At 39.8% G+C, this 17880-nt stretch overlaps 1 long non-coding RNA gene and 1 other non-coding gene across 2 annotated transcripts in view; both read left to right on the top strand.

The window, feature by feature from the left end:
- Positions 1-17131, top strand: part of LOC129015968 (uncharacterized) — a 120322-nt gene extending 103191 nt beyond the window's left edge. The window contains exon 3 of the long non-coding RNA XR_010126196.1: positions 17061-17131. This is a non-coding gene — a long non-coding RNA (uncharacterized LOC129015968). The remainder of the gene's footprint in view (positions 1-17060) is intronic.
- Positions 6991-7090, top strand: LOC129024136 (small nucleolar RNA U13). The gene has a single exon (XR_008497032.1). It is a non-coding gene; the product is annotated as a small nucleolar RNA U13 (small nucleolar RNA).
- Positions 17132-17880: the final 749 nt, after the last annotated feature.

Below are 17880 nucleotides of genomic sequence, written 5' to 3'. Positions count from 1 at the left end.
CCCAGACTTGTGATGCTCTGGCAGCAGAGCCAATCAATGTATGCATCATTGTTTCTCCTGCTGCAGTACAAGCAGCTGTTGTTCTATTCCTGAAATTCAGGGTTGCAACCCTTGGTCTCAAAGTGAAGAGTCATGTCGACAGGTCAAGGAGCTAGGGCTTCTAAAAGAAGACCTCCCTGCTGTTTTTTAGAATTTAACTAGACTATTGTGACTACTATCTCTGTACCTTGACTTCTGTGCTTTGCTTCCTTCTTAACTCCTTATGACTTAGACCTTAGATTTGCCCATAGATTCTGTTTCTGCCTCTGTTCCACTTGAGTGTCTTCTCTTGAGGTTACCTACTGTCAGATTCTGGCCAATTCTATGACTCAGATTTTTTTCTGGGGCTCTATTTGGGCATTTTCCTTACACTTTCTTTCATTGCCCAATCCTCTTCCAAAGCTACTATTATCCTGTCTTAACATTGACATAGCCAGTCAAGAGGCCAGGATGGGCTGGGGAGAAGGGATACTAAAAAACAGAAGTTCCCCACGGATGAGGCACTTGCCATCAGGGAAGAAGTTGTTCTCAATTTCACGTGCGAATCCTGGTGAGATGACTGAGAAATCAATGAGAATGTCATGCCGGAGTCACAGTGCTGTGGTTTCTAACAGCCTCTATACTTTGGAAGCAACCTGTCTAAAGTGGTATGTATTTCTTAAGTTATAACTATATGCAGGAAAATGGAAGGCCACCAGCTTGAGCCAATCTGTCTCTCTTCGTTTGCTTGGACACTGACCTCTCCAAATGAGGATTTTTATTTATTTTGTAATTCATGATATATCAAGAACATGTGGAAAGAGTCCAGGAGTAAACTTAAATTTCTTTTAAACCATACAGTGTGGATCAGAACCATGGCTTCGCATAGTTAAGGACCTTTCTTCTTCTCATGCTTCTCAACAAGCAGGCTGGGGTGAGATTTGTGCATTGACAAGGGAGATGGTTAGAGAGATACGGCTGCTTCTAAGACTGGAATTGAAACCCAACCTCAATTAAGTTAAGAAATTCTCAATTAAGACTGTCTGGCCCTCTTAGCCCTGCCAGCTTTTAAGAGCAGACACAGGATCTCCTTAGGACCCAGGACTTCTTGCCTTCAGTAAAGCAAACACCTGAGGTGGGGGTGGGGGGCGGGGGGGTGGGGTTGGAATTTTCTGTTTTTATTGGAGGCAGTTTTAGACTGGTGAGTGGGCAAAAATCTGACCTGAGTCCTAATCTCTTAGAGCCCATCTCTGATTTCTTGCTCTACCACCCCATTACCTGGCCCACATGGCTTAGATTATTGAATCTTGATCCTTGAACATGGACTGAGGTATATGGTGGGTGGCTGTAGCATATTGTAATAAAATTCCTTATATATTTTTCATTTCTTCATGCCTCTTAAAATAATCTTTTGGCATGAATGGACATTTTCCCTTTGAATCCCAATTCTGAATTTCCTACCTAACTAATGCTAGGGAGGAGAGGTAAAAGGACTACATAAAGAAAACACACTGTTTTTTTTACCCTAGTGTTTTATCAGGAAAAACATTACATTTGGAGTCAGCCAAGGTTCATATTTCATCTTACCAAGAGTATATGTTTGCATAAGTCACACAAAAATGAAGGAGACAATAGTAATAATTCCTGTCTTACCATTTTGTTGAGATTGGTAAACAAGAAAGTGCCTACAAATGCACACTGTAATATATTGTACAGATATTATTTTTGTTATTATTATTACATGGCATGAGTGAAATAATACTAATGTGTTTTCTGCATTTTAAGATATGATTTTGTAAGTAAGAAAAAATAGTATAAATAGTCACAGTCTAGTATATAACCAGTTTAAATTTCCAGGAGAATCTATAAAATGTATATTCATTTTCGCAGTAGAATCACAAATTATTCATTGGTTGCCTTGAAACTCTGAAAAAGATTGCTTTTCTCTCTGAACTTCAATAAAAGATTTATTTCCCTAATAGAAATTGTTGGATATCTCTACATAGTGATAATAATTCATTATTATATGTATTTATGTTTGTGGATATGTAAATAAATATGTAGATCTAGACAGATTATCTATTTATCTATCTACATATGTAACTATCTATTAAGAGAAAAAAGGGCCTTACTGAAAAGAAAAAAAAAGATGGAAATTTTCTGCTTTTGTCAAAGGCAATTTTGGCCGGGTAAGTGGACAAAAATGTGACCTGAATTCTATTCTATGAGAGCCCAGCTCTAATTTCTTGCTCAATTACCCTGTTACCTGGCCCACACACTTTAGGTTATTGAACCTGGATCCTTGAACATGCACTAAAGGATATAGAGGTGGTGGTAAAACTGGTAAAGTTTGTAGGTAAGTGGGAGACAGACAGAATCATGTACCCTGGCCTGCTCGTGGGAATTAAAACCAAGTAACTGCTCTTCATGTGCCCATGAAAATCCCAGAGACATTTTCAAACTGTTTTCAGCCTGGTTTTTGTTTTATTTTGGCAACATGTCAATCTATGCCAGTAGGAGCATGTGTACTCACACATACTCATCTCCTCATTCCATTAGTATCCAGTGGTCTATGGGCAGGTCCCTCTGCTAAGCACTGGGAATAGAAAGGTGACTGAAAGGTCCTCCTGTTAATAGGTAAACAAAAGCAGCCAAGAAAATACATTCAATACACAGCACACCCAGAAGCCAGAAAGGAAATTTTAAGAACTTAAAATTTAAAACATTTATATGGCAAAAAAATAAAAAATAAAAAAATCCTTAGCCAAAGTCTAAGGACAAATACTACATTGGTTGTTCAAAGTAAATGTGACAGATAAATGGCTACTTAATTTTCAAAAAGCTTTACCAAATTAAAAAAAAGAAAGAGAAAGAGAAAACAATAACTACATGCGAGGAATATAAACAGGTAGTTCTCAGAAAAAGATAAAATACAAATGTGATGATTAATATTGAGTATTAACTTGATTGAAGGAGGCAAAGTATTGTTCCTGGATGTGTCTGTGAGGGTGTTGCCAAAGGAGATTAATATTTGAATCAGTGGATTGGGAGAGGCAGACCCACCTTCAATCTGGGTGGGCATCATCTAATCAGCTGCCAGCATGGCTAGGATAAAGCAGGCAGAGGAATGTGGAATGAGCAGACTTGCTGAGTCTTCTGGCCTTCATCTTTCTTCCATGCTGGATGCTTCCTGCCCTCAAACATCAGACTCCAAGTTCTTCAGCTTTTGGACTCTTGGACTTACATCAGTGATTTGCTTGGAGCTCTCAGGCCTTAGGCCACAGACTGAAGGTTACACTGTTGGCTTCCCTGCTTTTGAGGTTTTGGGACTCTGACTGGCTTCCTTGCCCCTCAGCTTGCACACAGCCCATTGTGGGACTTCACAATGGATCATATGAGCCAATAGTCCTTAATAAACTCCCCTTTTTATATACGTCTGTCCCATTAGTTCTGTCTTTCTAGGGAACCCTGACTAATACAACAAATGACCTGGAATATATGAAAAGATTCTCAACCTTTTTATTTAAATGCAATCAAAACAACAAAGAGATATTTCATCAAAAAGGGAAACACTAGAAAGTTCTGCTATATTGGGGGTTGGAAAGAAAAGATTAAAATAAACACATTTGTATACTGTTGGTGGGAATTTAAATTGGTGCAAAATTTTTGGAGTACAACTTGGCAACATATTTTAAAATTTTAAATGTCCTTTGACGCACTACTAGGAATTTACCCTAAATATATACTTACAAATGTAACCTAAGATGGACAGTATTGTAAAACTTGAAAATAACCTGAGTATTCATCAATGATTATCATTAAATAAAGTTATTTATTGCTACAGTTATCTTTTATTGCTTTTATTTAATTATTCATTAAAGTTATTGCTTTATTGCTACAGGAATACTATTTGGCCATTACTATATATATACATTTTTTTGAGACAGAGTCTCGCTCTGTCAAGCAGGCTGGTGTGCAGTGGCATGATCTCAGCTCACTGCAATCTCCGCCTCCTGAGTTCAAGCCATTCTAATGCTTGAGCCTATGGAGTAGCCAAGATTACAGGTACTTGCCAACACGCCTGGCTAATTTTTGTATTTTCAGTAGAGACAGGGTTTCACCATGTTGTCCAGGCTGGTATTGAACTCCTTGGCCATTACAATCTTTTCTTTTCTTTTCTTTTCTTTTTTTCTTTCTTTCTTTCTTCCTTCTTTCTTTCTTTCTCTTTCTTTCTTTATTTCTTTCTTTTTTCCTTCCTTCCTTTCTTCCTTCTTTCCTTCCGCCTTGCCTTGCCTTGCCTTGCCTTTCTCTCTTTCTTTCTTTTTCTTTCTTTTTTATGGAGTTTTGCTCTTGCTGCCCAGGCTGGAGTGCAATGCTCTGATCTCGGCTCACTGCAACCTCCATCTCCCAGGTTCAAGCGATTCTCCTGCCTTAGCCTCCCAAGTGGCTGAGATTACAGGCGCCTGCCACCATGCCCGGCTAATTTTTATTTTTAGTAGAGATGGGGTTTCACCATGTTGGTTAGGCTGGTCTCAAACTCCTGACCTCAGGTGATCCGCCCTCTTCAGCCTCCCAGACTGCTCAGATTACAGGTGTAGGCCACTGAGCCTGGTCGGCCATTACAATCTTAAAGTAGTTGTCTATGTGTTGGGATAAAAATGTTTTCTCATATAAGTGAAGAAAGCAAGATGCAGAGTAGCATATTTAATATTATCTTATTTATAAATAAAAAGATTATGGATAATGTAGAGTGATAGATACATAAATAATTTTTCTGAAAGTTAACCAGAAAGTGTTAATAATTGGGCACAAAGATCTGTTGGTGGTGGTATGACATGTTTTACTTTTCTTTTTCTACCTCTCTCTCTTTTTCTATGTGGCTACATTCCTCTTATTTAAATAAAATAAATTAAAACGTTAAAATCAGACTGCCATATGTTGTATGATAGATGTGGTGGGTGTCATGGGATACAAAGGACAGGCATCTGAACCAGGATAGACAAGGGGAATGTCAGAGAAGACTTTCTATATCAAAGGATACCTGGATCAAAGGATGCCTGGGCTTCATTTCTAAGGGTAAGAAGTTGTTAGATGAAGATTGAAGTATGGGTAAAGTAATGGTATTTGCAAAGGCATGGAGATGAGAGTGAAGGTCAGACATGTTTAAGAAATTGTTTTACAGATGTTTTGTTGGAGTGCAGAGTAGTCAGCAAATTAAAAAGCAGGATATGTAGGTGTCAAATCACCTAAGGCCTTAAATAGCCTCCTAAGGACTCTGGACCTCCTCCTAAAGCAAGGAGAAACAACTAAATAATTTTAAATGAAAAAGTGACCTGACTAAAATCCATAAAACCTTACTGAATAAATGCAAATTTGCTCAATAATCGGACTATGTTAGAAGACTTGCTGTATGCACAACATCGCAGAAGGGCCATCCTGGGTCAGCTAACCTGGGATGCGAGAAGTATAACTCCATTCCTTGGAAACAGCTTTAAAGATGTGAGTTCTTCACATAATATTTGTTCATTCATTTATTCATACTAATAAAAAATATTAAGTATATTTTTTATATTGAGTATATGTTATAAGGAAAGCAAATACTCTAAGCTTTGAGAGCAAAGGTGCAAAATGCATTGTCTCTGTCATCAAAAAATTTAGAATGATAATCAAAGTGCAGTCTGATAAGTTCTACAGTGTACATAGTATGGTGGAAACAGCAGAGGGAGTGCTTAACTTCTTGGAGGAATTAGAAAAGACTTTGCAAAAGTGGTGACATTTAAAATGGGCCTTAGGAGATAAAAGGAGCTCTCTAGGTATAAAGGGAGGCAGCAGGAATTACAGAGATAGAAAATAGCAACTAAGCTAAAAAGAAAAAAAAAATTGGCACAGAAATGAGAAAAACGCATGACAAGAAAGGAACCTAGGCTAGACAGATAAAGGAGGCAAGGGACAGAGGTGAAGTTGTGAAGGATTCATACTGATGCACTTCGGGTGTGTGTCCCTTCCATATCTCATGTTGAAATGTAATCCCCCGGCCAGGCATAGTGGCTCATGCCTGTAATCCCAGCACTTTGGGAGGCCGAGGTGAGTGAATCATGAGGTTGGGAGATCGAGACCATCCTGGCTAACACGGTGAAACACTGTCTCTACTAAAAATATAAAAAATTAGCCAGGCATGGTGGCGGGCACCTGTAGTTCTAGCTACTCAGGAGGCTGAGGCAGGAGAATGGCGTGAACCCAGGAGGCGGAGCTTGCAGTGAGCCGATATCACGCCACTGCACTCCAGCCTGGGTGACAGAGTGAGACTCTGTCTCAAAAAAAAAAAAAAAAAGAAATGTAATCCCCAATGTTGGAGATGGGGCCTGGTAAGAGGTATTGGATCGTGGAGGTGGATCCCTCATGAATGGCTTAACACCATCCCCTTGGTGATGAGTGAGTTCTCACTCAGTTCATTCAAGATCTGGTTATTTAAAAGAGTCTGAGACCTCCCCGTTTTCTCTCTTGGTCCCTCTGTGGCTTGTGACATGCCAGGTCCCCCATGGCCTTCCACCTTAAGTGGAAGCTTCCGGAGGTCCTCACCTAAAGCAGATGCTGGCACCAAGCTTCCTGTATAGCCTACAGAACTGTGAGCCAAAATAAACCTCTTTTTTTTTTTTTTTTTTTGTGATGGAGTCTCGCTCTGTTGCCCAGGCTGGAGTGCAGTGGCACAATCTTGGCTCACTGCAAGCTCCACCTCCGGCGTTCACGCCATTCTCCTGTCTCAGCCTCCCGAGTAGCTGGGACTACAGGCGCCTGCCACCACACCCAGCTAATTTGTTGTATTTTTAGTAGAGACAGGGTTTTCACTATGTTAGCCAGGATGGTCTCGATCTCCTGACCTTGTGACCCGCCCTCCTCGGCCTCCCAAACTGCTGGGATTCCAGGCGTAAGCCACCGCGCCCAGCCATAAACCTCTTTTCTTTATGTTACCCAATTCTTTTGTAGTTCAAGAGTGTGATGATTGGCGTTCATGAGCATGTATGAGATATGCCACCCTTGAACCTTGTTACATCAGCACATTACCCGCCTGACCTAAACAAAAAAATAATTATCCAGTCTCAGATATTCCTTTAGAGTAACGCAAACAGACTAATATACACACAAACCTTGAAAAGGACTTCAGACTTTTTAATCCACAAGCCACAGGGAGCTGCCAAAGGTTTTACAGCAGAAGAGGTATTATGAGAAAATCTATGTTTTAGGAAGATAGCTGTAGAGGCTGTGAAGAAGGATTGGAGTCTGGAGCTGGCCCTTTAGGAGCTGTTAAAACAGTCCTGGCAAGAGATATGATGAAACTAACTCAATCCAGGGTCATGAGATTGGAGACAACAGGAGAGATCTGAGAAATGATTACAAAGAAGGTAGAAGATAACATGAGTTATTGGATTTCTATCTTGCCCCCCAGGCTCTGAGATAGGTACTTTATACACCTTATTTTATTTACTCTTTTACTCTTTACAACAACAACCCCATGAGGTAGGTGTGATGTGTCCCTTAAGAAATTGAACATCTGGGAGGCTAACTCACTCAAGATCACACAGGCATTAAATGTCAGAGCCAGGATTTGAACCAACGTCTGCTAGATGCCAAAGCCCATGTGCTTTCTCTATACTCAGATAGTACCAAGAGGACTTGATGAGTGATTACATATTTTCTCCAATTAGGGTTCCATCGTTGCTCACTTTCCTAAATTTTGTAGGAAGCCATGTGTGTGCTCCAGCCTCTGGCAGCCCTGAGGAAGAATGTATTCCACTAGGTTACATTGTGCTAAGGGAAGGAGTACTTCTTACATTAAGCAGAGTCTGGAGGCCAAGAAGTGTTCAACCTGTCTAGGTGTGTATTTATTTTCTACTGTGGCTATAACAAATTATTATAAGCAATTATCATAAATTGATACACATGTATTACCTTACAGTTACATTAGTAGTCTACCATGCGTCTCACCGGGCTAAGACTGAGGCATCAGAGTTCCTTTCTGGAGGCTTTAGGGGAGAATTCTCTTCTTGACTTTTAGAGCTTCTAGAAGACACTACTGTGGCTCATGGCCCCCTTCCTTCAGCAAGGGCAGGTCGAGTCCCTCTTACATCTCATCCTCTGACCATCTTTACTGCTTCCCTCTTCCCCTTTAAAGGAGACTTATAATTACATTGGGCCCACCCAGATAATCCAGGCTGGTTTCTCTACTTTAAGGTCAGGCAATTAGCAACCTTAATTTTATCTGCAAATTTAATTCCCTTTTGCCAAGAAAGGTAACATGTTTACAGGTTCTGGGGATTGGGACGTGGATACTTTGGAGGCCATTATTCTGCCCAACATGCAGTTCTTTATGATGATTTAGATTTGAATCTTGTATTGCTAGTTTTAGAAATTTACAAGAAGAGGGTCAGGGAGGAAGTGGTGAGTAAAGAGTTAACTAGCCATCCAACAAGCACAATGACCTCTTGACAATGTTGAGCGTGGTGTAGACTGTTGGACCAAGAGCTGGGCCGTTGGGGTAGGCAGTTCACATCTTCGAAGAAATGCTCATCAAACCATGACCAGTGGAAACCAGGACACCAGTCATCTGGGAAACCAAGTAAACATAAACATACAGCCATCCATCACTGCCATCTGGAAGAAATTGGGTAGTGAGGGTCTTCCTGTTAGGCCTTGCTTCAGTATTTATTTGTGTAGCTGGAGATCCCAGACCAGCCTTTCTGTCAGCGATGCTTCAGTGAGGAAAATGGGGCTGAATATCAGCTTGGAATTAAAACATACCACCTTTCTGTGTGAATGTGGATGTAAATATTACCAGCAGACAGGTCACTCAAGAGATAGGTGCCCATATTTCCAAGTCTAAACAATCTCTGTAGGTCAGACAGGGAGGCCCCGTGTGCTTGTTGGCAACACCACCTTTAGCAGAAGTCTGAATTCCCAGTGAATGCTGCCTGTGTTCCGCTCTATCCAGGAACTATGGCCTCCAGAAGCTTTGCCCTACAAGCTCCATCCTAGTCAATGACTTCAGGCAGAAATGTGCAGGGAAAAGATGGTTTCAGTTGGGTCCACTGTATGAGGTGATATGTAAGTTTTATGGGCTCTCCTCCCGGGAGTCCTTGCTTTTGACTGAGAATGTGTTTTTAGTTGTTGCTCCAATCTATCAGTGGTGATAGATTTGCCCAGGTCCCTTCACATGTTCTCGCCCTATTCCTCAAGTGATTCAAAGCATATTTACAAGACAGCTGGCTTGGGTTTACAGGGAGCACGTCTGAGACATGGATCAGAGCAAAACGAAGTGACCCATACAGGGAACAAATTTATGACCTTGGCCTCCTAAGCACTATCTCCTTACAGATTCAGCTAATACAGCTCCTGAAAGCCTGCCCTTCATCTAAGTCCACATGCGACATTCAAACACTCAAAGGCGGCCTGGCAGCAGCAAGAAGAAAAACATTCAAACCAAGTTAGATTTCCTGGCATCATGTTGTTTGTTCTTAACTTGAAGATACATTTGGGGACCCCTAGTCTGGTGACACTGAATTAGAGTCAGTCAAACACTTTCTTGATGACCGTGGAATACTGTGAGCTACAAGAGACTCTCCCATCCTCATCCATGGTTACAGTGTAAGCTCCTGAAGGGCTTGGCCTGTGTTGTACTCAGTCCTTGGCACAGAACAGATGCTTAAAGCATGTCAGTGAAATTAACTTTAAAAATGGATAAATTTGTGAGATAAATTCAATTTTTACATATACCCTGACTTTACTTTGAAAAGCCAAATTCTCAAAAATTCTTATATTCCTTATCACTTATTTCACGGACAGCAAATACCCTAGAGTAATACTGCCCAATAGAAATGTAACACAAGCTGCTTTTACACTGTTGGTGGGACTGTAAACTAATTCAACCCTTGTGGAAGTCAGTGTGGCGATTCCTCAGGGATCTAGAACTAGAAATTCCATTCGACCCAGCCATCCCATTACTGGGTATATACCCAAAGGACTATAAATCATGCTGCTATAAAGACACATGCACACGTATGTTTATTGCGGCATTATTCACAATAGCAAAGACTTGGAACCAACCCAAATGTCCAACAATGATAGACTGGATTAAGAAAATGTGGCACATATACACCATGGAATACTATGCAGCCATAAAAAATGATGAGTTCACGTCCTTTGTAGGGACATGGATGAAATTGGAAATCATCATTCTCAGTAAACTATCGCAAGAACAAAAAACCAAACACCGCATATTCTCACTCATAGGTGGGAATTGAACAATGAGAACACATGGACACAGGAAGGGGAACATCACACTCTGGGGACTGTTGTGGGGTGGGGGGAGGGGGGAGGGATAGCACTGGGAGATATACCTAATGCTAGATGACGAGTTGGTGGGTGCAGCGCACCAGCATGGCACATGTATACATATGTAACTTACCTGCACATTGCGCACATGTACCATAAAACCTTAAGTTTAATAATAATAAATAATAATAAAAGAAGAAAAAAAAAAAAAAAGGAAAAAAAAAAAAAAAAAAAAAAAAAAAAAAAAAAAAAAAGAAATGTAACACAAGCCTCAAATACAAGCCACATACATACTTTTACATTTTTTAGTAGCCACATTAAAATAAGTAAAATTAAATAGATAAAATTAATTTTCATACTGTATTTTATTTAACTCAATATATCAAAAATATTGTAATTTCACATGCATGTTACATAAACATTATCAATGAGCCATTTTTCATTTTTTTTTTTTTTGATAACAACTCTAGCAGCCGATCTCAATTTGAACTAGCTAAATAGCCACATGGGGCTTACTGCTACTGTATTCAACAGCACAGCTCTGGGACCCTCTTCATTTTCCATTCTCTCTTCCTTTTCATTTGTCTTTCCACTGCTTACTCCCTGTGCTCCTACTTGCTCCCCTCCTCTTCCCTCTTCTGTACTATCAGTTTCATTCAGAAATGCCCTCCCCATAGCTCTGCCACCTCAATCGCACCCACCCTGCTAGGACAGTCTCAAGACTGGTTAATATTATGATTAATTAACATCCAAATAGCCCTTAGTAAAGAATCCTTACTTTCACTGGTTCATTAATAATGGCATGTAATAAGTGCCATTATTTCCTCTTTATTGTTGAAGAAACAGGTTCAATTTCAAACTATTCAGTGGTAGAGCAAGGACTTGGAAGCAGGTGTTCTGGGTTCAGAGCTTCCCTCCATGCGACACACATGCTGTCATTGCAGTAAGAAACCTCCACTCGGTGGCTTCCCTCACTTCCTTCTGACGGGAAAGAAAGAAAATTAAATAGCAGTTCCAGTAAATTATAACGTGTGCTGTAATAGGATAGATAGAGGGTTCTATAAGAGCATTTGGAAAGGGCATTTAACCTATCTTGGGGGAAGTCACAGGAGATATGGGATTGCAGAGCAGAATGAAGTGACCCATACAGGGAATAAACCTATGACCTTGGCCTCCTAAGCGCTCTCTCCTTACAGATTCAGCTTCTGATGGGGTTGCTTCTGAAAAGACCCCGGTGAGGTAAGTCATAGTTTTAATCAACTGTCATGTTATAGTTTATTTCAGGCAAGTGGTTTAGGCACTGTCACATTATAAATGTCATTACTAGCTAAGACTGGCCTGAGGCTCAGTGAGCCACAGACTGTTTGAGAATATCTGCCTAACTCTTTCCTAAGCCCATTATTGTAAAAGCTGCCCTGATTTTGGTGGGGACCTTTGGATCCTGAGAAGAAAAGCTAGACTTGTGGAAAAACACATTTCTCCTGTGCCATTTGCATGCAGCTCCCCACTTTTCATCATTATGCTCATTTTAGAGCTCCAGGCATCATGCCTGGACCCCTTAGTCCTGCTTTCAGGAAGAGATTGAATTCATCTTTATTCTTTTCTTTCTGATTTTTAAGCAGTAGCAGTATGGTAACACTTCTCAATTTTATTTCCAGCTATACCTATGGCCTCAATTTTCTTCCCAGTGATGTTCTCGGGTAGACTTAATTCTGGTTGTTTTGCAGCTTTAAGTTTTGCACAGTCTTGCTGGCTTACTGTGCCCCTTTGCTTGGAACTCTGATGCTGTGATTTTCCTCTTGAAATCCAAATTGTCTTTGGAAAAGGCAACTAGTTTCTCACTCAAGCCATGTCCAAACAGGTCTGGTCCCCAGACCATATCTGGCATGAAAAGAGGCTCAGTGTAGCACACAATAGATGACTGTAGTCTAATTTTAGACCAGATGGTTGACCATGTCTCCTCCCTGTGATCCCATCTCTTACCTCTCAGACCAACTCCTTAGGGAGGGACCCGGACAAGCATCAAGAACATACAGAAATAAATACATGTCCTAAAACATAGAGATGATCCTGCTATTGTCCTGATTAAGACATTTTTGACAGTTCAGTATACTCTACAAAATGAAGTCCAAACTCTTTAACCATGTAACAAAGCCCTTCATGTTTCCTCCCTCCCCAGCCTCCCCTACTATCATACCCTACACACCAAACATACAAATGTCCCTGTAGTTTCCTGAAAACACCAGGTGGGTTCAGGCCTGCCATCTCCATACCTGAGCTGCCAGTTCTTTCACCCTCATCTCTGTGCACCTTGCCAACACATACTCGCATACAGAATCTCACCTGGACCCCCCACCCTCAGCCAAAACTGATCATTCCTTCTTTTGTGAATCCTGACATTGTCCACATCTTTAGCATAAAGCCTGTAACATGCTGCTGCATTTTTTATTTACAGAGTTAAACGAAAGGGACCTGGGGGCAAGGACTATTCCTGAGTTATCAACTCTCCTTTGCCTATCAGGATGTCTGTGCATAAATAAGCATTTTATTTACTGATAATCAAAAGGAGGAATAGATAAAGATGTAGAGTGATGCCTATCATAGAGAAAGGGTTTTTTATATATGTATACACACATATATGTATGTGTATATATACATATATGTGCATGTGTGTATATATATGTGTGTCTATGTGTATATGTGTATATGTAAATGTATATAGGTGTGTATATATACGTATATATGTATATATACACACGTATATGTATACGTATCTGAGCATCTTTTATCAGATCAATCTACATGAAAGTATGTGTGTGTGTGTGTGTGTGTATATATATATATATATATTTTTTTTTTTTTTGACAGAGTCTTGCTCTGTCACCCAGGCTGGAGTGCAGTGGCGTGATCTTGGCTCACTGCAACCTTCGCCTCCCAGGTTCAAGCCATTCTTGTGCCTTAGCCTCCTGAGTAGGTGGGATTACAGGCCCCTACCACCATGTCCGGCTAATTTTTGTAATTTTTGTAGTGACGGGGTTTCACCATGTTGACCAGGCTGGTCTTGAACTCCTGAACTCGGGTGAGCCACCTGCCTCGACCTCCCAAAATGCTGGGATTACAGGTGTGAGCCACTGCGGCTGGCTGTATATATATACACAGTTGGCTGGGCATGGTGGCTCACACCTGGAATCCCAGCAATTTGGGAGGCCAGGGCAGGCAGATCGCTTGAGCTCATGAGTTCGAGATCAGCTGGGGGAACATGGCAAAACCCTGTCTCTACAAAAAATACAATTAGCTGGGAGTGCTGACGTGCACCTGTAGTCTTGGGAGGCTGAGGTGGGAGAATCTCTTGAGCCCAGGAGGCAGATGTTGCGGTGAGACAAGATCGTGCCACTGAACTCCAGCCTGGGCAACATAGTGAGACTCTGTCTAAAAAAAAAAAAAAAACAAAAAAAAAAAACAGGGTTTTTTATGTTTCCCAGGCTGGACTGGACTTGAACTCCTAAGCTCAAGTGATCCTCCTGCTTCAACCTCCCAAGAGAAAGGATTTTACTCCACTTGTCCCTCACTTAGCTAGCTCTTTTATCTAGGATATTTTTTAAAAATCTAAGCATGATCAAGGTTCTGGGACTTTTTGATGGCCTGGAAGATAAAAGGAACAAGGACATCCTGGAAGAGAAAAGCAAGTTGCTGATAGGGTAGCATTTCCACTGGGCTTAAGGAAAAATTATTAAAGAGACCCTCATATATCTTTTTAAGTTTTCCAGCTTAGCTCAGTAGGATAGGAAAGGAAGGAGGATTCAGGGCAAAAATCTTTATCTAAAATAAATTTTTATCTGACTTAAGTATTCCCTGCACTGTCACATATGAAAGCATGATGTACAAAGTGCAATAAAGTGAGGACTCAAACTTTTGCCTTGTTAAAAGCCAGGAAGGGTATGGGATTCCTGGTTTATTGCTTGAAACCTACAATTTCAAGCAGACTCAAGAAAATGCTACAGGATCTGAAATTATTGGGGTGATTTATCTCAGACTTATAGGATCTGTGAAAGATTTTCCCCACAATCTTGGTTCTTTATAAATGGATTATACTTCATATGGAAAAGAGTTGATAATTTTGGAGTCTTAGTGGTAGTGGTTTAAAAATAAAAAGCAATGGAAATTTCATCTCCATTAAGATCTGAGCATCTTTTATCAGATCAATCTACATAAAAAATTATGTAGAGGACAAAATATATTTTTAAAAACAGCATCTGAAGACACTGGAGAGTGATTAAAAGCAGGAAGATGCTGGAAGAAGCCAATATATGAAAGAAGAAAATGGCATTGATGAGTTTTTAGATTTTACAGCTTTTAGGCCAAGGCAGGTTCTAGCCTGCACTATGTAGAATGGCTAAAGCTCCATATAAACCCCACATATTACTGGCTAGAAGAACCAGAGTATGGGGCAACCACAGCACAAAGAAAATTAAGAGGAAATCCCCAAAAGAATAGAGACTAAAGGGGGATCCCCATCTGCCCACATCTCTTACTGACCTTTGAGCTGCTCTCATATGGGACAGATGCCAAGCCATCGAGTGCAGTTTAGAGTTTGACTGTGATTTGAACTGCTGCTCTGAACAAAGGAGATATTAAAAGGATGACAAAAAAATTATAAACAACTTTACACCAAAAATTTGACAACTTAGATGAAATGGATAAAGTCTTTGAAAGATGCAAATTAGCAAAACTTACTCAAGATAAGCTACACAGTCTTACGTTTACTTTAAAATTTGAATTTATAGTTTAAAACCATCCCTCAAAACAACTCCAGATGCTTCACTGGTGAATTCTAGCATACGTTTAAGGAAAATATTACACCAATTCTACAAAAGAAAAAAAAAGACAGAATGGGAAAAAAAAGCAACTAAAACCTAAGTTTCTATGTAGATTCTACATAGGTGATATCATCTGTGAATACAGGCAGTTTTGTTTATCCCTTTGCAATCTGTATGCCTTTTATTACTTTTTCTTGCCTTACTGCACTGACAAGGACTTTCAGTACGATGTTGAACTGAAGTAATAGGAGTGAACATATTTATCTTTTTGTCTGATATTGGGGAGAAAGTACCCAGTCTTTCATCATTAGTTATGATATTAACTATAGGTTTTTCAAAGATGCCCTTTATGAGGTTAAGGAAGTCTCAACCTGTAATCCTAGTTTGCTTAGAGTTTTCATGAATAGTTGTTGAATTTTGTCAAACCATCCTTCTGCATCTAGTGAGACGATGATATGGCTTTTCTCCTTTAGTTTGGCTGATATGGTAAATCCTATTGATTTACTTTCTTTTGTTTTGTTTTGTTTTGTTTTTGTTTTTGTTTTGAGACAGTGTCTTGCTCTATCACCCAGGCTGGAGTGCTGTGGCATCATCTCAGCTCACTGAAACCTCTGTCTCCCGGGTTCAAGAGATTCGTGTCTCAGCCTCCCGAGTAGCTGGGACCACAGGCACATACCATCATGCCCAGCTACTTTTTGTTTTTTAGTAGAGACAGGGTTTCACCATTTTGTTCAGGCTGGTCTCGAACTCCTGACCTCAAGTGATCTGCCAGCCTTGGCCTCCCAAAGTGCTGGGATTATAGGTGTGAGCCAAGGTGCCCAGCCCTATAGATTTACTTTCAAAAGTTGAACAATACTGCATTTCAAGGAAAAATTCCACTTGGTCATGATAGATCATTATTTTAATATATTACAGAATTTGATTTGCTAATATTTTGTTGGTGTTTTGTATCTATATTCATGAGGATATTTGTTTGTAGTTCTATTTTCTTATAATGTCTGATTTTGGTGTGAGGTTAATGCTGGCCTCAAAAAATGAGTTGAGGGCCAGGTGCGGTAGCTCATGCCTGTAATCCCAACACTTTGGGAGGCTGAGGCAGGCGGACCACTTGTGGTCAGGAGTTCGAGACCAGCCTGGCCAACATAGTGAAACCCTGTCTCTACTAAAAATACAAAAATTAGCTCAGCGTGGTGGTGCATGCCTGTAATCCCAGTTACTCAGGAGGGTGAGACAGGAGAATCTCTTGAGCCTGGGAGGCAAAGGTTGCAGTGAGCCTAGATCACATCACTGCACTCCAGCTTGGGCTACAGAGTGAGACTCTGACACACACACACACACACACACGCACACACACAAGAGTTGAGAAAGAGATAAAGATCAGTAGAGAATCCAGACAGAGAGAATCCAGACATAGGTAATCCACCATAGGCAATTCAATGCTGAAAGGATAGTCTTTTCATCAAATAATACTGGAACAGTTGGACATTTATACGCAAAAAATGTATCTTGACCCATACATTAAACTATACACAAAAATTAACTGAAAATTGATTAGAGGCCTAAATGTAAAACTCAAGTGTAAAAATTCTGGAAGAAAATATAGGAGAAAATCTTTGTGACTCTGGGCTAGGTGAGATTTATTAGGTAGAATACGAAAGGCACATTCCATAAATGAAAAAATTGATAAATGAGACTTTATTAAAATTTAAAAGCCACCCATATTTAAATAACAGTTTTAGGAAAATGTCATTCAAATATAGACATAAGTTTGGGGAAAATATTTTTAAAACACATATCTGGAAAAGGACTGATATCCAAAATACATGAAGAACCCTCACAACTCAATAATAAGAAAACAACAATCCAATTTCTTTTTCTTTTTCTTTTGTTTTTCTAAAGGAGAAAACAACAATCCAATTTAAAAACTGGGCAAAGCATTTGAACAAATGCCTCATCAAAGACAATACACAGACAGCAAAAATGCACATGAAATGGTGTCCAGCAACACTAATGATAGAGAATTGCAGATTAAAACAAGACACCAGCTGTTAGAAAAGCTGCTGAGAAGAATGAAGAGCAACTGGAACTCTCATACATTGCTGATGGGAATGTGAATAGCACAGCCACTTTGAAAAACAGTTTGGCTGTTTTTTATAAAATTAAATATGCAATTACTTATGACTCAGCAATTCCACTCCTAGATATATGCCCGATAAGTGAAAATATATGTTCACACAAAAACACATCCACAGATGTTTATAGTGGCCTTATTCATAGTACTACAAACTGGAAATATTTCAAGTGTCCGTCAAGTAGTAATTGTATTAACAAAATGTGGTGGTACATCCATACAATGGAATATTACTCACCAATAAAATAGAATCAAACTATTGGCAACAACACGAATAAATCTCAAATGCACTATAATAAATGGGAAAAAAACAGACTCAATAAGCTACATACTGCACAATTACATTTATAAGACATTCTGGAAAAGGCAAACTTATGGGGCAGAAAAAACTAAGTGGTTGTTTGTGGGCTGGGAATTCAGGAAAGAATTTGACAACAAAGTGCATGAGGAAATTTTTGGGTTAAGATACATGTTCTTTATCTTGATGGTGGCGGTGGACACTGAACTGTGTATGTTTTTCAAAATTCATTGCATTTACAAAGTGTAGATTTTGCTGTACACAAAGTATTTCTCAACAAACCTGACTTT

The sequence above is a fragment of the Pongo pygmaeus genome, chromosome 1, assembly GCF_028885625.2.
Source record: "Pongo pygmaeus isolate AG05252 chromosome 1, NHGRI_mPonPyg2-v2.0_pri, whole genome shotgun sequence".
NCBI classification, from domain to species: Eukaryota; Metazoa; Chordata; class Mammalia; order Primates; family Hominidae; genus Pongo; species Pongo pygmaeus.
This window is presented reverse-complemented; position numbering and strand designations above follow the sequence as displayed.